We start from the raw sequence: 23088 nt of genomic DNA on the forward strand, positions 1-23088 counted from the left end.
TCCCCCCATGCCTCTGGTCCATTCCTCACCACTTTCTGCCCCGAGTAAGCCTTTTGTCAGCAATGTTCTTTTCAATTGTGTTCCCTGAAATGGTGTCATAAGGTTCCACAAAAGAAGAACGGGATGGGCACAATTTAGAGGAGTGAAAAGAGGGGTGAAGGAAGGGAGCTGCTCCCGCCTGTTTCTGTGCTAAGATGGCACTCTCAAAGACTGCACAACCATTAAACTCTTATTTCTTTTGTTGAGAGGCTACAGCAAAGAACTGGGATGAAAAACTGATGCGGCTTCAACAACAGTGCTTTTAACAAGCATGCAGCAAATGGCCACTCCCCGTGAGAGCTGCTGTGCTTTTCCCCCAACATTAGCTCCATTTGCTAGCATGTACTGCATTATTTGAGGTTGTGGCTCTTAGCTGCTGGGATGCATGCAAGAGTTCGCTGGGTTTATTTAGCGCTTTCTGTTTTTATGACAAATGAGTCTATTGTTTCCTGATGTTTCCAAAACCCTCAGCTGTTCCACTGCTCATCACGCTGTATATTCATTTAATAGCTGCCCAAAAATGAGTGCATTCAATGTTAAACCTGCACAGGTATAATTCTTTGCACGCATTTTCCCTTGGCAACCTCTTTAATTAGCCTCGAAAAACATCTAAACTCAGGCCAGCTCAATTATTTTTACAGGTGGTTCACTGCACACGCTAATATATACATCATTGAGATTTGAATCTTTGAATTCAAGGAAACGTTGCAGTTGTAGTTAACCTTTTTATTAGCATAATATTGAGCGCCATTTCTAGATAGTTGAGCACTTAGCTCCAATTATCCTCGTATTATATTCACATCCACCTCTTGTCTGTGAATAATCAAGTTGAATGTTGCTGCTGCGGATGTGTCTCCAGTTTCAACATCCACCAAATCCCCCCCCCCCCCCCCCTCGGTCTGCATCGCTGATGCAAGCTGAGCATCCTGCTTTAAACTCAGAGTAAACCTGTGAACCTCAGAAGATCATGTACAAAGTGCTGGATAGTTCTAAAAAGTTTTACCCCAATTTGTGTGTTAATGATGTCATCTTATCAAATTCAGATGGAACTATGCCTCGATGCGTTTTCACGCTGTTGGAGCAAATGATTTCATCCGAGTAGCTGATCCTGCTTCTTAACAATTCTGACAGTTGGGGGGAAGGAGTTCTGTCCTCCTGCTGTCAATGTGTCATTTGAATAAATAGTGGTAATTTTCCTCCGTTTGCAACCAGATTAGGCCAGCATTCGAGCCACATTTGCTTACTCTCGAGATTTAATTTAGAGCTTTAGTCTGTGTGTTTTCGGTCATTACTGGGCTGACAGGCAGGTTAATGTTATTAAAACACAATTTCAGAGGAACAATAAAATCTCTGCGCCACGTTCGGCTGCAACCAGGGCTTAAAGGTCTAACTCATAATGTTTCCCTCGTCATCAATTACAGATGGCTCCTTCAAAGTGGCCATTATGTTATATCCCATTAAAGTGCCACCGTTCTTCAGTGTCAGCGCTGGGCTTTAACCATGATCTTTAGCAGCGTCATCGTCCAGGTCCTTGATGAATCACTCAGAGGAGAAACAGGAGAAGGCAGCTGTCACACGCGCAGATGAAAGATTGAAGGATAAGACGCAATGGGGACGTGGTGAGGGGTGGGGAGGCGAGGGACAGCGCTCTGATTGCAGTTAATTGCTGCTCACATCCAGGGCGGGTCTAATCACTCTGAGTTTCTGCGCGTGTGTGCTGTTGTGTGAGCGTGTGTGAGTACGTGCAGGCTCCTGCAGCCTCTGCGTAGGGCCTGGCAGCCTCCTTGTGCTTTAGCCTTGGTTCTTAATTAGCGGGGCGATTCCACAACCTCTGCTGCACCCTGGGCACCTCTGAATCAAAGAGGTTCAGACCATTGAACGTCCACATAAATGACGCTTCTTTGCCTTCATGTGATGTGCACCTTTATGTCGTTGTGCCATTCGAGAGCTTTGTCTGTTGTTCGGACAGGACTCCACCTGGGCCTTCAAGCATCTTGGTGGCATCTAAGAGATGAACCTGGGACGCTGGGATTCACTGAACCCTCTGGAGGTGTTGTGGGCCTCTCACTAAACCACCCAAGAAGGAGGGCACCCGTTGTTAATCAGAGGATGCCATCACACCCTTCACATCCCACTGAGTCATAGGGGTGTCTCATATGCATTAGGGGACATTAACATCTAGGCCTATACAACAGATCTTTAGAGAAGTGGCATTAATGACAAAGCCTCTGGAGGAGCCAGTGGTACAGTAATAACATGCTGTATAATGTGCTCAAATGGCTAAAAGTGAAGCCCTAACCAAGTAAACACATGAAATGTCCCGAAATCTGCTCATGATTTCAAATTAGCATCATGCAGCACGGCAGCGTAGCTTGCTTCTTGAACACAGATGGTTGTGTCTGTCGTAGCTGCAGTGACGGTAAACAGGAGGAAGGCTGGCGTATGTTGACAGTGTCAGCTGTAAAATCTGTCCAAACAACATCAACACATTCACAGACTGCTTGTTTGGATTGTGGCACCATGTTCCTCCTGCACGCCGTGCCTTTAGTTAGCAAAAGTAAAGCAGGAGCGCCTGAGAAGAGCAGTCAGCTACAGTAAGGAAGAGCGTTGAAGTGGTCTGAAAAGACTTTCAGTATTGGATCAACTAAAAAGCTGCAGATAAAGAGTTTATTTACATAATTATTGGCGCTGCCTGACCGGGTTTGGAGTAGAAAGGTTTTAATTGAAGTATCGTTGCTCAATCTGTTGCCAGCTTATATTGCTTGTAAAATGGCACAGGTCCCTTTAAAGAGGACCCTAAAGGCAGCAGCGAATCCAACTCCATAAAGTGAACCAATGGCATTGAAGACTGTTGGGAGAACTTTCAGTGTGCTTTTATTGTGACTGAAATGGCACCAGCGCCGTTGCCATGTGGCACATTTACAATAACCAGTAAGCTCCCTTTTGCTTCCAGATTGTTTGGAAACGGCGTCGTAAGAGTGATCAAACTTTAAAACATTTCCCGGAACGTGAGCAGCTCCTCCCGCCCTGTGAAACATTCACTATCAGCCGCCTCCTGTCACTATTTCAAAGTGAATGTTTACGTGCTGGATCAAATCTCAGCGGAGGATTCCTGTAACGAAGAAGACAGTTAGCATGGCTCATTTTTATGCAGCTCTCTTATCATTGGGATCAATAGCTTTTTTAAGTAGTATTGTCCAAATCATCATGGTTGCTGCAGCCGAGTTCCCCCAATCATTGATTATTTTAATCCCTCAGTGGGAGAGTTGATATTTAATTAGAAAGCTTGCAATTCAAACGTGTGGGCTTTCTGGCTCACTTCCCACTTTTAGATTTAATTTGATCCAAGCAAGACTGCAGATCAATCAGAATTTAGTCTGAATGAGCCCGAGTCACTTAAGGGTGTCAGTTTATGCCGGTTAGTCTGTTTCTCAACACGCCTGCAACTAGATCTAACGATGGAGCAGGCAGCTGGCTGCGATCGATCTGTACTGATTGATCCGGGTCCTTAAGTACGAAAATACAACACTTTGGCACCGTCTTAATGACTAAACACCACAGCTACGATGAAAAACCAGGCTTCACAAAATCATTTGTCTAGTGGAATACGCAGCACGATTCAGTCAGACTAGAAACAGCAGTGCCAATAATAGATTAAATGACAGTCAACATGCAAAGAGAAAAGCTCAGAGGCGTTGATAAACTGGCGACTTTGTTGTTTTGTTCACTGTCACGTAGGATATTATGCACAAATAACGCTTCCTGCATTTATTGCTTTTTCCCCCCTCTTATAATCTTGGTTTATAAAGAGCTATCATCCGTTTGAAGTGATTCAGCTGCTTGATGCAGCAGGAAGTCGCCCGGCTCATCATTGTCGTGCACGTTCTGCAGCAGCAGCGATGGCGGACTGAAGATAGCATTACGTCCTTTTGCTAAATAAGAAAAAAAGGCCCTTTCCAGAGAATAAAGCATTTTCTTTATGGGTGACAAGCTAAACCGTTTCAAACAGATTGGTTCAAAAGAAAAAAAATATACTAGTGTTTATTTTGGGAAGGCAATGAAAAAGGACGGGTCTATAATAAGATCCCTGTAGACCTGCTGATGGCAAAATCAACAATAATGTACAGTTTAATATCCCTTTATATGCTTTAACTGGACATGATACACCATAGCAGACAATTCTATTTTTACAAATGTAACTCCTGTTGTATTCAGACATTTGCGCACACAGACCATTATCCAATCAGTGTTTTATAAACAGAACTTTCAGGCATTTTTGAACAGTTTTACAGCCCTTGAAAAAAATCCTTCTGCACTGAGCTGTGTGGTTGGTGAGTACTTCAGGAGCAGCGTGGAAAAACCACACGTTTCCACCCTGTTGTCTGTATCAAGGTGCGTTTGTTTAGCTGAAATCACTGAAGAAGCCTTGCTGGTGGCAGGTTTGAGCCAAAAATCTTAACTCTAGTCATTGAGCTGATACAATGGAGTGAGTCGATGTTTTTAAATCATCCCTCGGAAACATAAATGCCTGAAATATGGTTCGCTCGAGGCTGAATCTCATGCGGGTTAATTGCCTGTTCAATGGGGGGTCGGGCCTGTGTTTCTGAGAGGAAAATGCCCTTAACAGGTAAACAAAAGCCACAATTGAATTACCCGCAGGACGACATCCCTCAGGGCCGGGGTCTTAAAGTGTTCCACAGCTAAACAAAGGGAGACATTTGATTGGTGAACGGCTGTGTGGGTCACAGCGGTGGCTTGAGTGGCTTCAGACGAGGATGAGAGGCCAAAGTGATGTGAAAATCTCCAGTCTTGTTGGCTTAATCAAACATCAGTGGAGCAGATTACTGAGGCCATCTATGGAATCATCTCTGCGTTTGGACTCACCTGTGGCGATATTTCAGGGCTGTTTGCTAAAGACTTGTTCGGCTAATGACTCCACCCTCTGCGGGATCTCTCCGTGTAGGAAGCATGCGTGGATTCCTCGCCGCTCGCTGTTGGCAGGGCAACAATGCAGATGACAACCGTAGCTGGGATACAAGAAAGCAGACACTGATTAAACCCTCTTAAACCGCTCTCGGTTAAAGTCCCGGTGCAGCCGAACCTTTAGGGGTGTTCTGGTCGCAGGAGACCTTCACAGTACTGGCTCAGGTACCCTTGAGCAAGCTGCCGTGTGGGCCCTGTAATGAACTGGCAACTCATCCGGGGGTGAACCCTGCCTTCACTCAGCTGCAGCTTCGATCCAGCTCCAGCACCCTCCCGCTGACCCCGAAAGGGATAAAGAAAAAAAACATTTTCAAGTGTTCCTCTATCTCACTTTTCTGTACTTTTTGATGCCTGTCCAGGCTCCTCATTTATTTTTGTACTTCTATCAAAACAGTGTTGAATTATATGACAATTCAGTGCATGCAGACAGAGTATATCCAGCCCTCCGCTACACCTAAGAGGTTGATAGCTATCTTTAAAGGTACAAGACCCAGCAGAGGGGTTCAGTCTTTTTAAGACACATTTCCGAAAGCAAAGAAAGGCGGTACAGGCTTGATTAATTAACCTTGTGTTTGTCTGCTCTCGGTAATGTTACTGTTCTTCGCAATCTACCGAGCTCTACTTTCAAAGAGTTAATTAGCTGACGACATGCAAGAGCTCACCCACAAAGCCGCCGTTTTATTAAAGTGGGACATGCTGGAGTCGACCGAGGCCTCCCAGTGGCTACGATGTGCAATCTTATCAACGCTGTCACTCGTGAGCGCCACCCACAGCCACCTCATTGATTCTTTCATTCTATAGCATATTCTATGTAATCCGTGTGAGTCAGAACATGCCAAAGCATGCAGCCTAATCAAGAGCTTTTGTAATTAATAGCACTAATTAAACATGCACGCACATCTGGGTTCTGATATGGTCCCCACAATGATGGCTATAATAGTATGTACATGCTGCACGCACATATTCTTTATACGCTGGAGAGAGCTCTGTCCTTAATGGCCCTGCTCTCAAGTCCCCAGTGGTGATAAGTGAATTTTAATTAAGAGAATATTAAAGAATTGCTATAAATTTTTTTAATGACCTGCCATTTTTTTCCCCTCTTGGCACCGGGATGGAGAAAGAGAGAGAGGACACACTCCGGTGCTTTCAGAATGGAAGTGTGTGTGCGCCGCACTACTGTTGGAGCTAAATGATACAATCATTCGTGGCAACTGTTGCACGTTCATTTAACAGGGCAGCCATTTCCAAATGGCTTCATTCATCATCCACTTTTCATTCTGTGTGCGTTATTAAACAGTCGTTTTATTTCTGGTGATAGTTGTCTGCAGATTTGAATATACCGTGTAGGAAAAACGTTGGATGTAGTTACCTTTTTAGCTCTACATCCGCAGGCTGTGTGTGAGTGTTCCCAGGCCAGCTGAAAAAAAAGAAGCAGATTGCAGGGATTTTTTCACCAGCTGGTCCGGCTGTGCCTCTATCTGTCATCGAGGCCGGCACACGCGCACTTTCACAGCCACACACCCACAGTGAGGTCATCTTCAAACCAATAAACCCCCCTTAATGAGGTCCCCCAGCCAATGAGCAAACAGGATCCCTGCCATTTCCTGTGCCAGCTGACTAATGGCCATGCTTAATGATGCACGTGATCACTGTAAATAAAGACATATGCTCGATGACGGAGCACTTGCCAAGTCGCAGGCTGTGTGTCATGCGGGCAGAGTTTTCAGCTGCAGGCGATGCTGTATTAGTTTGAAGGATTTTATTTAGCCCTTACAGGTTTGGCGAGCATGAAGTTGGCAAAAGGGAGCAAGAATGAAATTATAATCTCCCCAGGTTTAAAGGGGCATAATTACAGTCAGGGAAAAACCTTTTGAGGTTAGCTGCCACAATGCAGGAAGAATGAAGAACACGACTGAGCTTGTGGTATTAAGGCTGAGCTCACACCACCCAAGATTTATGCACACTTGGCTTTAAACACGCTGGGATTTCATCAGACGCAGCAGCGAAGAGGTTCCGATGTGCCCTTGGAGCAATCTGATGCTTGATGCTTTGCTGCTAAACTGTTCAGCAGTCCTGCTGCACCGCTCGGACAGAGGGGAAACACCACAGACAGCCTCACATCTAGTAATCTCTGCTGCAATATAAGCTCAAGACAGCACTAGAGAACGGTCCGGTTACCCTCCAATTATTGGTAATCCTCTTCAAAGCTGCCCATAACAGAAGAGAAAACCTTTCTAAAGCCAGCATTCCTCTTCCTGAAAGAAGCAATGATGGCCTAATTTTATTTTTAGGTACAGAAACACCTTTGCGCCACCTTTTGTTGACGGGATCCAAAGCACAACTGTTGTAGAAGTCTCCTCAGTATAGACTCTTTTTAACAGCAGGTAGGAAATCAGAGGCATTATTATGATACAGTGTAGACCAAAAGCTTGGACACGCAGTCTCATTTAATGTGTTTTCTTTCTTTTCATGACTATTTCCATAGTGGAGTCTCACTGACGTGACCCTGATAAGGGGGTGACCACCTCAGGAAGCTCACTGAGAGAACATCAAGGGTTTGCAGCGCTATCAAGAAAGCACAGGGTGGCTACTTTGAGGAATCTAAAATATAAGACATATTTGAGTTATTTCATACTTTTTTGTTAAGTTCATAGTTCCACATGTGTTCATTCATAGTTCTGATGCCTTCAGTGAGAATCTACTACGTAAATACTCAAGAAGAAGCATTGAATGAGATGGTGTGTCCAAACCTTTGGCCCGTACTGTATATAATAGTTAATATTACCACTATATTTATTAGTAATATTAACTATTATATATAGTGATAACTGTTATTATTACAAAAGATGAGACAGTGATGAGAAACCTTGTTTTGTTTTATAAAAATCATATTAATGCTATATTGGCATATATGAAGTAAGTAAATGAAAGTGAATGAAATGATCCCTCTGTGACAACTGTGGCCACCAGCCTGTTTGGAGGAACCACTTTAATGAAACACTGGGAGCACCCGTGTTTACTCTGGGATACTGTCAGCTATAAATAAATATAGCAATAAAACTAACCTTAAAGTAAGACAATAGTAAATATTTTTCACTGAATATTTAACTAGAAGTCATTTTAGCTGTATTTGCTGCTATTTTTAATTAATTGAGTACCATAATTTGCATTTGAGAAGTCATGGTTTTATGTTAAAAATGAATGATGAAGAATGTTTAACGTTATCGGTAGAAAGAAAATTGAGGCTGTGTGTGTTTTTGATAGAGAAAGTTTGGCACATACACTAAAATATACGCTATTTTTTTCCATTTAGGACAACAATCCTGCAGCTGAACACACACATTTTTTGTAGCTTTATTTGTCATACAGTATGGATGAGAAAGGATTTTGTTTGTCTGCTGAGTTGCTTTGTCCTCAGCCCGAAAATTGCCCAGTTTTTGATAGATTCTGTCATTCTGCTCCAAACTTAAGACCAAATTTTGATTGCTACGGGTTTTTCTTGGAAGCACAAAATTCAATCATCTCCAAAAGAACTCTGTGTGGTAAGTTTGATTCATATTCTTGGAGTGTAGGACTTTTCAACCTGGTTTAATGAGGAAAATATGAAGCTGACAAAAATTGCTTGACCTTGTTCATCACAGTCGGAATGTGTCCCTGTGGTATTTCATACAGCAATTAACCCATTCTAGGCTCCAAAAATAGGACAAAAAAGGCAAAGTGTGGGTCAAAGTATCTTCATTGCCTGAATAGAGCTTAGAGGGAAGAACTGAAGTTTTGATAACTTGCCTGTGTGTAAATGCTCCTGACTGGAATCCTCTGGTCTCCATCAGTCCTTTCAGTTGGCTAATCAGTCACTAAAATCCAGATTCCTGGAAGATGTAATTTTCTCCAGCAGACTGCTGCTTTCTCCCCACGGACATCATTAAAATCTGTGCCTCTTTTTTTGTCCTCCAATCTTTGTGTCTCTCTCCATTTCGTTACAACAGGACAAAAATCTCACATTTGTTTTGTTGAAGGTCTGCAAGTCGGTGCTCAGATGGCAACAATTTTGTGTTTCGTTTTCTTTTGCTGCAGTTTTAAAGGTCCTTCATTGGTGGCAAACTGCCAGAGCAGTAATGTAGATTAAATAAAGAAATGAATTCATAAATGAAAAATGATGACCTATAGGTAAACAGTCACATCTTAGTTGTGTCACTGTTTTGCATTGATATTACACTTCTTTAAATAATGACCAATTTTTATGTCCCTTACTCCAATTTGATGGTTATTTTTCCACAACTGCAATATTATTTTGATGATTGACCAGAAAACTGTGGATCAAAAATATCAGATTAATAAGTGTATGTGGAGATAGAAGTGGAAAAGTGGCAAAATTTTGGATGTCTTTCTACTTTTGATTGGCCTGTTGACACCTGCAATCATCCAGGAACATCTGGACAATAACTCCATCCTTGATAACCTTGACCAAAGCACTAAAGACTCCCCCACAACCGTAGTCACACGGCCGTCTCCAGGCTGCAAACACAAGCCGCTTCCTTCGCTCGGCCGCTGTAAACAACAGGTTCTTATCAGAGATGCATGGTCCTTTCTACCGCGCTGTTTTTGATGACTTGTGAGTCACCCGGGGATGTTCTCTGTGGCAGTCCACTGCGCTTCAGACCCGCCAGTGCATTATCCTGTCAGTGGAGTTTAATTCTGAGCAGATAAGGCAGCACTTGACAGAACTAGTTTTATATGACTGATCGCTTTATTCCCATCGCAGACTTACGGCTGGAGTCTCCCAGGCCTCCACGGATAATGGCCGCTCCTCCTGCTGTCCCACGCCGGGTAGGCAATAGTGCTCATTCTGCGGCTGATGTCTCATGATGCCTTCAGGTACACAAGCTGTGAGGAAAAACTCTTGTTGCCGGTTAGATGACATATAGTACGGTGCCCGCTCAAAGGGATGCGACTGGACAGATGCAGGTGGATGGTGGCTCAGCTTAACAGGAAATGGCACAGGACCGGCTACGGTGTGGATAAACACCTGCCTAGTTTGGCTCTGGTCAACACCTCTCTCTTCCCCTAAATGTGTTTATTTGAATGTTTTTCTAAGGGTGCGTTTTTCATTTTCTGTTTAATACGGCCAAATGAAAAAGTAAATGAGTCTCCCTCACTGTTTTAATTACACAGAGCCTTGCAGTGCAATTTAATACAATGATTAACTGCACAGTTGGCAGCACAGTCCTTCTACTCTACAGCTACTTTTTAAGTGTTTAACCCTCAAAGACCATAAATTTAATATGTGGCACAAAGGACCTGTAAAAGAAAAATCCCAACCTAGCTTTAGTTGTGTCATTGAAGTGTCAAGTTGCAGTTAAGGCTATGACAGTGCAAGTCCATCAGAGATACCTCTCCTCTCCTCCTGTGCCAAAGTTAAAACTGGACACAGGATACACTTTTGAGTCTAAGTCCCATATTTTTTATTCAGTTAATTGTAATTTTCACTTCGGAGTTCTGCAAACCTGCAAGTAGCAACTGATTTATATCAGATGTACAAACATTTTTCCAATCTTTGCACTGTTTGTGCACATTAACTGTACTGCAACTAATTCTATAACTACAAAATAGGTTGAACCAGCTTTTAAACGGCACTCTTTTATTATCCACTGTTCCCTGATGTGAAGCCTGGATGTGTGCAGTTTGCTCTCAGCCCTTTACCCAATTATCCGAGCAGCAGATGACCCAGGAAATGAGCTGATATTCTATTCATGAGAAGAAAAATACTCTTGCAAAACTGAGCAGAGATCTTGTCTTTGCGGTGCATCTCCTCGCGCTCGCTAATCGCCCCTCATTTAAGTTTCATCTCATTTGGATATTCCAGAATCATACGCCACTTTGTACAATTTGCCCAGCCCGTCCAGCTGTTGGGCTTGATGAATGTTTGAAATCCCTGAACATTGCGGGGCACAGGAGCGTGGGTCAGGTGGATACAAGTCCTCATACAATAGATGAATCAGGAATTACACTGAGGTGGAGGGTTGTCCAAACATGACACCTTTTCATTTGAAACCCCTACTGTTACATCATGACCATCAACACAAACCCAAAGATAACGATGGCTAATTATTAAAGCCATTTGCCATATGAGGCAATTATTTACAGAATAGAGCCACAGACGTAATGCACTCATCTGTATTTTTGGAAATTAGGACCATCTGTCAGGGAAGGACCCAGGAACCAGTCAGCTAACCAGCGTAGATTGAGTGCAACTGCGAATACTTGAATTTTTTATTAATGTTAATGCTTCATCAATCAGGCTGATGGTTTGCGTGTGGTGCACATTCATTTTGAAACCAGTCACTTACCAAATCCTGTCCAAAAGGAGCCCGTAAGGTGGATTCATGAAGCATTAACTCTAGTGAGGAATGGAACTCTTTGGGATTTTGCGTTGAGAGAATAAATTCACATTTTCTCAGTAGTAACCACTGCTTCCTGTCTGTGGAAATCCACTTTTCAAGTGTGTATTTCTGCGTAAAAGTATGACTTTTAGAAATAATGCATTTTAAAAAAAAATCTATTACAGTGACATCGGTTGACAAATGAGGAATTCACGTGTTTTACCCTGTCTTGCCAGAAGAGGGCAGTAATACGCTGGTCATTACTCCTGTCAACTAAATAAATAGCAAAGGCGTAAAGCCGAGGAGCGATTGGAGCATAAAGGTGCTAATATTATCACAAAAATTACAGCTTCAGTTTTGATGGTTCAGCCGAAATGATACGGATTAGAACGCTAGCATCTGTGCAATATTAGTTTTGAAAACTAGCTAAGAGACATCAGAATTGCATTACACTGTTAAGTGACACTGTGACCTGAAGATCTTAACTCGTATAGATGGATAGATAGATAGATAGATAGATAGATAGATAGATAGATAGATAGATAGATAGATAGATAGATAGATAGATAGATAGATAGATAGATAGATAGATAGATAGATAGATAGATAGACTGACTGCTTACTTTTTTAAGTGAGAGTAACCACAGTGTCTGAATAGGAGATTGTGGGTTAAAAAAAACTGCGGATAAGCACGTTGACATTTTAAGGAGGACGTCACTCTTGGTATTGTTCTTCCATAGAGAAGCATGCAGTTCCAGAGAAGCATGCAGTTCCAGAGAAGCATGCAGTTCCAGAGTAACAAGCAGTTCCGGGACTTGTGGGTGCTTGTTGAAAACGTTCCAATCTGAATTACAAAATAGTCCAAAAGTTCGGACCCGTCGATGGGAGCGACTTTAGCTCTTCGTCTGCAGAGGTGCTGAAAAGTTTGCTCACTGATGCAGTGGTTGTGGCGCAATTCTCAAAGCAGATGGACTGTATCAAACAAACCTTATAGAAGAAATGAAATAGTGGCGTCCGTGAGAGAGCGACGGAGAGAGACGGGGAGAGAGAGCGCTTCGTTGTGCCTGTTAGGATCCAGACTGAGCCAGACGGTGAGAGCGCCGCCGCCAGTGAAGGTAGAGGACAGCCGGCCACTGTCTGATCTGCTCCCAGGAGCTCTCCAACATCGGCACCATTCCCGAGCGTCTGCACACGCACGCTGGACACTTTTTGAAGTGACCAGGACTCCAAAGAGCTGCGCGCACACTCGCAGCGAGTGCGTGCCTCCATAATCAGAGGGACTATTTGTGTGGGGATTTTTTTTATTTTTTTTTTTGTGGGGGGGATTCACCTGTTCTTCAGCTGTACTGAGTAGCTACACCCGACTCGGCTCGGAGGGATTAAAAGCCGACGAGATGCCACTCGGTTAGGCTGGCACATATTCAGGTAAGAGCGGGGGAAACGGACCCCACGCACACTTTCTACGCGAGGCGGCTGCTTTGTGGCTCCTGTTGTCTTTGCACAGTTTGTATTTCAAGTCATGCCAAAAGTCCACATGACATTTGTGCCGGAAAGCGCCTTTCAGGGCAGCTTTGACGCAGAAAAGCAGACCTGGTCAGAGTTTGGTTGAATTCCCGTGGCCTGCAGGGGAGAAAAACTCCTGATGACAACAGGCGGTTCAGCCGATGTCGCCTCGTCTGGGACGGCGTTCCTCAGCATCCCCGGTGGCAGCGTGCGTCTTTGCGCACATGCCGGTGCGTGCTTGTGATTCACGGTGCGGATCATCTGCTACAGTTCCAACCTGGCATACCCAGGCTTTGTTGGTTTATTGGCTGCACGTTCTTGTGTTATTACATCTGGAACGCTGGGGAGCTTCACAGCTGAGACTCCTGCGCGTCTCCCTCCTATCAGCTGCTCAACTGTTGTTTACTGTACCTACACAGCAGCCCCCTTAAGACTCTCTCTATTTCTGTAAATCATATTCAGCAGTGGGTGAAGTGGTCCTGAATCTCACCTAAATGAGGTGTTATTATAAACATGACAGCAAAGTAGGGTCCATTAGGGAATATTCTGGCGGTTAAAATAAAAAAACGAAAAAAAAAAAACTCGGCTGATCAGATAAACTCACATAGACCAGCAGGTTTACTATCACTCCCACCGGGATTAAAGAGTCATTACAGACTAGCAGATGGATGTACAGTAAGGCTCCTCTGCTGAGCATGGACTATACCTCAAGTCTAAGTCCAAAATAACAAGTTGGCTGCATAGTGCAGATGAGTTTCTGGGTAAAGTGTAAGGTGAAGACAGCACCTGTAGGAGTATCACAAAGAGAAAAAAGGCTTTGTGAGCATCAGAGCTGCATGGTTTCAATTCTAAAGTAATGAGGGTTTTAGAGAGCGCTGCCTTTCAACACAAAGAAATCCACTCCATCATGGAGAATTTACTGCTAACCCCCCTTCATCCAACACATTTTAACACGTTTTAAATCTACATAGTGGTTTTTGTGTCATCCTTCTTACAAAATAATACTTATTTTTACAATGTTCTAACAGGTCGATGAAAAAGACTTTTCATCTCCAGTAGCTTAAAATCATTGCGTAAGAATGAGTGATGGATGGAGCTTCACAAAAAGAGCTGTAAAACTGTTATTACACATCTTGGAATCCTAAAGACTGATAAGAGATTTTTGGTTTTGCTTGATAAGGTTCAAATATTTAAAATGTGTGAATGTAAAAATCGAACCTACCATGAACCCTGTCCTGTTTTTCTTATCTAGTGAAGAGTTGATGAAGTGGTTGTATCTGTTGATTTTCCTCATTAGAGGCCGCTGGCGTGCGTACTAATTGCTCACCCTGTTTTAGCTGTTTTGGCAGTTGAGAATCTCAGTGGTTTTGTGGCCATGAGCCAGGCACGGCTGAATCAACTCATACTTCCCGTCTTATTTGTGGCCTTCTCTTCTGGGCCGTCGATGCAAATGGAGCACAGATCAGTGGAAGCTTTGGCAGCCCTGTAGCCCCAGCTGAGCCCAGCTGTTTTAAGGGAACCTTATTCGTGTGCAGCTGCTCCATAGGAAGAGGACCCAGAGAGGAGCCTCTGAGGCTGAACTCTGTCACTGTTGGGCTTCACGCCTCCAACCTAGAAATCAATCTCAGTGCATGAAGGAGATCTCAGTTGACACACAGCAAGATTATCTGAAACACGGGCAGGAAGAGGCCACTTAAAAAAGGTTCCGAGGATCAAATCCAATAAAACCGAGGGAAGTAAATGCATGAAAATGGTTCCATATTGTCTCTGTTGATCCAGGTGATCTAAACACAACTAAGAAAGGCATTCATAACCTTTTTTTGTTAAATATGTCCTGTTACCTGTCTTCTGCCACCATGTCTAGCTAGCGTCTGCTTGTGATCACTGCTAACTTGTTACAGCTGCACACACATGCATCACAAGGTCAGTGGTGCAGTGGTTAGTGGCTCTTGTCGTCTCGTAGAGCGAACAATTTCTGTGTTTGAATCACAGCTGTTGTCTTTATTTTTGAAGCATTAAATGTGAGCTCTCTATTCCTTTGGCGGCAATATTTTTTATCACCTGGAGTTCCAAACCAAAGTTTTTTTTGGACTTAAAAGTTATCAAGAAAGGTTTTTGCCCTCTGTTGCAGACATGATTAGGTATTATTACTGCAGTATTATGACAACAGACATCTTATTTTGTGAAATGCCTTTGGCCCTGACTCTTCTCTCCTTGTCAAATGTGAGGCATGATGTCATACAAACAGAGGAATGAGAAGAGTCCTGAGAGTCTGATGTGCCGAGAATAATAAGGCATATTTCACAGTTAAATCCAAAATGTGAGCATGTGAAGACTGGGCGGATCAGAGATAGTCATCTTTTTTTTCTGTTAGAAAGGACGGATTATCATATTTTAGATTAGTTTGACTAATGTAGGCATCTACAGTATCAGGCTGATCAGAAGGAGATGGAGGCTCTCTGAGATTGTGTCCCCACTACACCTAAAACATTCTCATATTTTTGTTAATTATTCTTGCTAGCAACGCAGGCAGTGTCCTGATAAAATAAGAGCAAAGTGATTTGACATGTTTATGTTAGAGATGATACATTCTCATCACTTTGAGGTAAATAAAAGTAGAATTGGAGCCCATTCAGCAGACCACTTTAGAACATTTGTTTCACAAATATTAATGTCACAGGTCAACATTTATCCATCATATGTGTTTAATCCAAGAAACAACTTTCATTTTCTTCTCTGCTCTGTGCTGGTACACTTCATTTTAGCCTGCCTGACCCGTGGGCGCGCATGCACGTGCGTTTCTTAATGCACAAGGACACCACGAGTATGTGGGAGGCGCTTGTGTGATTCTTGGCATCTTCTGAAAATTCCAATGCTGGGAAAAAATAAATGACGTGACAGTTCAGCCAAAAATAAGCAGTCAGGATGATAGCTGAGTGTTTGTGTCCTGCGACTCCAGTCACACATTTCAGGGTCAGAGGTCGCTGTACCCTCCTCAAGACGCCAATCCTGATAGACAAGAGGATTCATGTTGGAGAAGCAAACACTGCAATTAATGGATCAAATTGTTGCTGAAGTTTCACAATCATCTGTTTTTGGTTCAAATTCTAGCATTGCAACGAGCCCTTGTGCTTCCATATTAAACATATTAATCATTCGGAGCATATGCCACACAGAATTCCTTCCTGGCTGCACATGTGTTTCTGTTCCTGACTTCTATAAATCGTAGTTTTCCCCTCAGTCTTGGGGGGGTGTGTGAAATGCAGCCATTTCTCAGACCTGTTGTTCTAACGTTTTAACTCCGAACCATCTATTTGAGCGTTCTGTTGCCTTCCTCTGTTCATGGTTAAAGTTATTGTGCTCGACTGTGTTGAAGGCTGAAAGGTACCATAACAGCAGGGAAGGACGGTCATCACAAGTACAGTCATATAAATATGTGTCAGGAAGTGTGTACTCATCCTGCATGATGCTTCTGGGGCAGCAGGTGTGCTGGGATTTGCCCCACCGGGGCGGCTCAGCTTCTCTCACCTCATTATCCTCTTTGAACAAGGACGGACATAATCTCCTTTTCTGTTTCTCTCTCCACATTTACCTCCCCCCGTCCCCTCTTGCATCATCTATCACCCATGTCTTTTTTTATCTTTGTCTACCTGAATCTACTTCTATTTCTGTTCTTTCCCTCTTTTCTCTCAGCACGTCTTCCCCCTGTCTCTGGAGTGATTATTCCGGTGGTGCTGTTGGGTGACACTGCATGTCACCCTTGGTTTTGTGGGTCAGGGTTGCTCAGAGCAACAGGGAGTAAGAGGCAGGTCTGGCAGGGATGGGGGTCGCAGAGTGGGAAGTAAAGCATCTTCATCCGGCCATCCATTAAACCTTGGTGCGTGATTCTTGCTCACCCTTGGCGGTCTACCTCTCACCGCCTAATGTGCCACTGTCACATCTTGGGGGGCCTGCTGTTACCTGAGTTAGTGATCCTTAAAGGTGTGTGAGTTAGAGAGAGAGAGAGAGGAACAGAGGAATAAGACATCAGTAAACACGTCTGTGAATTCACAATTTAGTTTGCAACACTACCTGTGTTGTGAGGTAAATGTAGCCCAGCAACTGGCTCCACCCAGGCTTTTCTAGATGCAAACACGTTGGCATCCTGGCTGCACCTTGAGGTCTTTATTTAAAGCAAACACAATAAATCAAAGGACTTGGCACATCTTTGTGCATGCTGATCTTAAAGGAAGATTGTCACAGTTGGAAAGTTCAAGTGGCTAGTTTAACATGGAAGCAGAGTTTAATGCCACAGAGCTTTGCAATCATTCTGCTGAGTCTTACTGTACCTGGGTCCATAAGTCATTCCTCACCCCTTTTCCATTCCCATCTGCAGGTTTCTTTTTGAATTACAGGTTTCTCAGTGATTCAATTAGACCCATTTGTACCTCGATAGCACCCAAAAAGAATAATGACTCTCTGCTCTGGAGAATGAAATGGCAGATTTTTATATGCTGTAAATTGACTATCAACAAGAAAAGCACAATATGGAACTTTAAAGGAATCCTTAATCGCAGCTGAATTACAGTTCTGTCCAGTAGAAATATTCTCCAGAACGTGAGAGTAGTCTTTCTTGTCCATGTTGAAATAAAAAAGCCCAAAATCTAATAAAGTAAGGTTAGAAAAAATGATCACAGAACAGGACGCTCCTTTTTCCCCTAATGATATTAATATTTATCAAATGTTAATATACACATGTACTTCAGGGAATGAACAAATACCTCTTTTCCAAGCTTAGGCAACATTAGCACTTCCAGCCTGTGGTGATATCTAGATGTTCTAACGTGAGGCTGAACATGCTACACGTCATTGAGTAAGAAACGTAACAGTTATGCTTCATACTTCATACATCTGATCTCCAGCCCCCAAAAGAATAAAAAAGATAGGAGGTAGAGCAAAAGCCATCTGCAATATCACAAGGTAAGGTATGAGCAGCACCATTTAAGCTATTCTCAATGTTTAAACATATTAAAACATCTTCTGCATGAAGCATCTCATCTTCTGAGATTTCCGTGGACACAATACAACCACAAAGCTGCAGTGAGTAAACTTCACATACTAGACAGCATCAAAATGTGTTGGAGGTGGCACAACTTTTAAGTTTGTCTTTTTTTTGAACAAATGAATGCCATGAGTCCCATAATAGTTGCATTTTGCACATTTTTAGCACATCACTTGTTAACTTATTATGTTTAGTGTCACAAATGGTCACAGACCTAGCACGTCCCATATTGGAGCCCCGCTGCGTATTTTCCCCTGATACCAATCTCCCCCTTTTCATTTCCTTCCACTGTCACATGCAGTTTGCACCTTTCCAATATTTTGTGCATTTCCTCAAATGATTTCTACAGTGTTCTGTGCCCTGCCCACACCTTGGATGGAGCTACAGGAGCAGTTCCAGTCCTATAAGGTTTCTCTATATGTTTCTAAATATCCTTCTATTGTGGGGTCTTATGCATTCTGTACACAGGCAACAGTATAAGGAAAGGCTCTTAAATTACCCAAAGAAAAGTCAGAAGTGTGCATTAAGGGATGTGGTTGGTGTCTGAGATTAAGATTAGAAAATCCAAAAATAAAGCTAAATAAAGATGTGGAAACACTTTATCCTTTAATAATAAACCGGTCCCATTAGCAGCGTGGGCCACAGTGGTCACATCTATCCCACTGCTCCAGTTGCTGTTCAACAAGCACAGTTGACATTTATGGATCTTTTGTGAGTTGATCTGAGGATGATGGAAACTAAGGAGAAAAGCAGCTAGAAAGAAAAACTCCTTTGCACTATGGTGCACTTATGGCATATTGCATTCCTCTCTTTTGGGGATCTTAATCGATTTTACAGTATATGAGTTTATAATGTTCAGTTTATAAGGTGCAGTGTGGTCAGTGGAAACTCAGCAGATGTGCAGTATAAATTTAGCCACATAACCTGGGACTGTATTATATTTCTGTGTCTCCGTCATTGAAGCTGAGCTGCATCCTCTGTCTGAATCTCATTTCCTCGAGTTTCAGTGACTAAAAATACAAAATAGTAATTCTTTAAAATAAAAATAGTTACGCTTGATTGAATCCTGAGTGATTGAGTGATTCAGTATCTTTATTTATCAGTATTTATCCATTTAAAAAAATGTCATTTTAAGTCAACATATGAACGGGACTTTTGTTCTCCTCACCATAAATTCACAATTTACACTGGCATTATAATTAGGCCAGTGGGGGTGGAAGCCTCAGCCTAACTGGTTGCAAAGTGTTGCCTCATTTTTACAAAGATATGAAAATGAAATTGAAATTGCTTTTTATGTAGACTTTTCCTTTGTTAAGCTACTTGTGGATGTTTGGCTTTGGTGCCGGGCACAGTTAATTGTATTCATCACATGAAGTTAGTGGCAGTGTAAATGTTTATTTTCCTCAAATGCAGAAGTTGGGAGATGTTATGTGGCTTCAAAATGGATAAAAGCTGCACAGCAGCTCAGACTGGATTAGAAACCTGGTAAACTGTTTAGTGGGCAGTACAAACCAATGCATCGTCTTGGTGATCGTCATCGTAAATGTTCTCATACATAGTAAAATGGTTTTCTCACCTGTTCACATTTAGGACGTCACTTTTAGATCAAAACAAATACTCCTTAGAAGACGTCTAAAACAGCTCGTCTCTCCTGGTGTTTGTTTATGCTTCGAGACGTTTCACCGGCATTGAAATTGTATTTTACACAAAATTCTCCCTTTATTATATTATAAGGCTTTTTGGAGACCACACTGAACAAGTTGTTCATCCTGGAAAGACTACACTGGCTCCATTTAATGCAGTGAAATGCATTAACAAAGGAGGAAAACATGTTCTTATTGCTTAAATTTCCCAACTGAAATCTAAATTCTCCAGCCATCACTTAAATTTTATGGCACGACCTTCTCTTCAGATCAATTTAGGGTGAGTGCAGCTGCAGCATGTCCTTGGGTGGCTAATAGTCTACTGTGAGAGACAGAAGATAACATCATTATCATCCAGATATAAACATTAAAGTAGAAAGCGGGAAAGCATATCACAGCATAGACTGAAAACAGATTCTTACCTCCAAAATGTCTCCATCTGTGTTGTTGCTGGCGGCTTTTTTGGTGAATTGTTTGGTTGAAAGTTGTCCAATAGCGTGTGATAGAAGGAAAAAGTAAAGATAAGTCCCAGTTCATTCAAAATGTGGCATTCTGCCAACATGTTGTGTTTAAGATTAAATACTTAGATCCCTGTGAGGAAGTTGGCTATTTTAAAGTCATGATTGGATGTGGGAACTGCAGGATACCCCTCACCCCCCTACATGAAGCTTTCAGATGACTCACACTGTATTTACTCTTTAGTGGCATCTGTGTTTTCCAGCTCTTCTTAGCTGTGAGCAGACATTCTGTGTGTGTGACTATTTTTGTTCAGTATGTCCATTGCAGAGTGTGCACATGTGATTTCGTCGTGCAGATATAGCTCCATCCTCTGCGCTCACTGCCATCCATATCACCTTGTCATTAAATGCTTTTAGCCTCTTGGCTAACATGCACTTTTCGGTTTGCAAATGGTCAGCCATGAACAGAACCTGTAAATATATGAATTCATGATTGAAGTGGACCATCATAGGCAATGAATGGATATAATAAAAAGGGTAGAGAGAGGAGAGGCCGGGGAGAGGGTTTGTCATTACCTCTATTTTTGACAAAATACTTTAAAAACAAAGTCTAGGCATAGCCAGGCAGAAAGAAAAAAGTAAAGATGGTGGCACGATGTAAAACAAAGAGCACAAAAAGAGGCTGAGGAAGAGATGGACATAAAATTTAAATCTTTGCTACAGTCACAGGCTTCCTAAATTGCCTTGAATCCTCTGGAGACCAGACCATGTCTTACTTCCTGTCCCCTCACTGCACACACACACACACACACACACACACACACACACACACACACACACACACACACACACACACACAGGAAGACTTGCCACTTCACTTGCCATTGTTGGAAACTCACGTGTGATGATAAGATTGTTCTTTATCAATGTGAATATTTCATGAAGTCTCATTACCACCATAATAGTTGAGGTTACCCTGTAGATTAATAATTACAAAGGTCTCCTTACACAATTGAACTCTTTGAAATGCCCAATCTTTATTTAATTTAAAGTGCAGCATCTGTTTTAATAATTAAAAAAAATCAGCTATAAAGGAGATACATCACTTCTCTTCATGTGATTTAATTGCCTAATTAATAACTATGCCCAGTGCCAACCTCCCTCTCAACCTGTGAATTCAATCTATCCTGAGTTAGTGTGATCATGGCCCCCAGTGGGCTACTCCTGATGCAAGGTTGATACCTATAATGTTATTGTCATGTTAATCTAAAGCTAGCTAGTAGGTCAGCACACCAGGGAGCTCAGTTTGTTCAACTAATCCAAAAAGGTGGTCAAATGTATCATTATTATTAGTTGGGTGGACTTTTTTTGTAGTTGAGTAACCATGTAGCACAGTCTAATTCCTGTTGTCAGTTAATGAAGATGCTGTTTTTCTAATCAAGGGGAATTCCGTATGATGGTGTACAAAACATGTACCATAGTTAGTGCAGTACTAGTTTACATATTTATTGCTATAACATCAAATGAGAAGCTAATTACTGTCAGTGAAATCTAAAAACTCTTAAATGATTTACTCAGCAATTACATGCTCTATATTATTCCTTATTTTCAGATATGAGATACTTGCAGGTGTTGAACATTCGGATTGCTTTTGCAACTGTCCCTTTGGGCTTGTCTGCTTTATCTCGACCATGACTTGGATAGCAGCAACAACTCTCTGATAAACACACTATAAATTTGATGCCCCTTTGCACCGCATTCAACAGAAACCTGATGCAATCTTCACACCACCTCTGCTTTCCCCTATTTTCATCCCTGCCTGCGTTGTTGCTGGTACCAGACCCAGGACTTGTTGCGAATCAGTGGTTTGGAACGAAAACCTCATTGCAAACAGATGACATCCAGAGATTAGCCTGAGCCGCCTATTGTCAGAATTTGTAGATGGGTTTGGGGGCTTTCCCTCAGTTTGTGTGGTGAATAAAGAAGTGCATCGAGTGGAGATGAATTCTGATTATTATGGAGCTGCCTGTCACTGATTTGCGGTGCAGATATGGCACAGAGCCCTCCTAATTCAATCTGATTGCGCAATGATTTTGTGTCATCTTTTTGATCGGTGGAAAAAAAAAAGGTGTAAAAGGTTCGCTGCCATTTTACTCGGTTTGTAGCTGTGGCGTTTGCATTCTTTATAAGGGGGAAAGCCATGGAAAAGTGCCCGAGGAAAGGGAAACGAGTCGATCTAATGGACTGACAGGAGGTTTGTGTGGAGTGAATGTGTGTAATTGTGTTTTTGGCAGTGTGGGTGTCTTCGCACAGCCAGTTTATTTATTCGATGGATGGGCCTTACCATGTGGTCTCCTACAGTTTTAACTCAATTCTAACCAAGAAAATCAATGCTTACACCTTGTTTATGTCTGTAATGCTTCATTTAATTTAACACTCCCACTCCTGTCAAGTATGTCTTCTGATTCCTTATACTTTTGAGCACTGCCTCTTTTCTTGTTTGTCGTCATGGTCTCCAGGCATCCATGTGTGAAGGGCAATTATGCTTTTAGAGGATGCCAAAAAAAGGGTCAGTGTCCTTCTTTCCTCAAATGATTTAGCCAAGAATTTTAGTTTAGTTGCATTTATATGCAGAGAAGCTAATAAAATGCAGGTCCAGCCAGTACACAAACTGCTTTCACTTATCTTTTCCTACAGTTATTGATTTAGTTTGACCGCTGCCTGTTTGATTTGATTCGGTTGGATTATATTGCCTTCAGTGTTGACACAATCTCCGCACTGGTATAAATTTAATAGAATGGCATAGTGGCCCTTGACAATTGAATTAATCCTGAAAACAGACATTTTGTTACAGCATTTGGCAGTTCCTCAGTTTTTATTGCCTGACAGTTTCCCCTGAATCTGCAGGTGGAATGTGCCGAAAATAACCATTCTTGTGCATCCTTATTTTCGCCAGTGTCTGCAGGAAGAGGTCCTTTGCTTCATTGCAGACTGATACATTGAGAGTCATGCTTGGAAAAATAAAATGAGAGGTCCAGATT

At 42.3% G+C, this 23088-nt stretch overlaps 1 protein-coding gene across 18 annotated transcripts in view; it reads left to right on the forward strand.

Moving 5' to 3' along the window:
- Positions 1-23088, forward strand: part of dmd (dystrophin) — a 167528-nt gene that overhangs the window by 4947 nt on the left and 139493 nt on the right. The window contains exon 1 of one of the 18 annotated variants that reach the window (XM_057026125.1): positions 12233-12827. The exons of the other annotated variants lie outside the window; for them this stretch is intronic. The gene's annotated coding sequence lies outside the window, so the exon portion shown is untranslated. Of the gene's footprint in view, positions 1-12232; positions 12828-23088 lie in introns of those variants that run through there. 18 annotated transcript variants of the gene reach the window in all.

Source organism: Takifugu flavidus, chromosome 3 (assembly GCF_003711565.1).
Source record: "Takifugu flavidus isolate HTHZ2018 chromosome 3, ASM371156v2, whole genome shotgun sequence".
Taxonomy (NCBI): domain Eukaryota; kingdom Metazoa; phylum Chordata; class Actinopteri; order Tetraodontiformes; family Tetraodontidae; genus Takifugu; species Takifugu flavidus.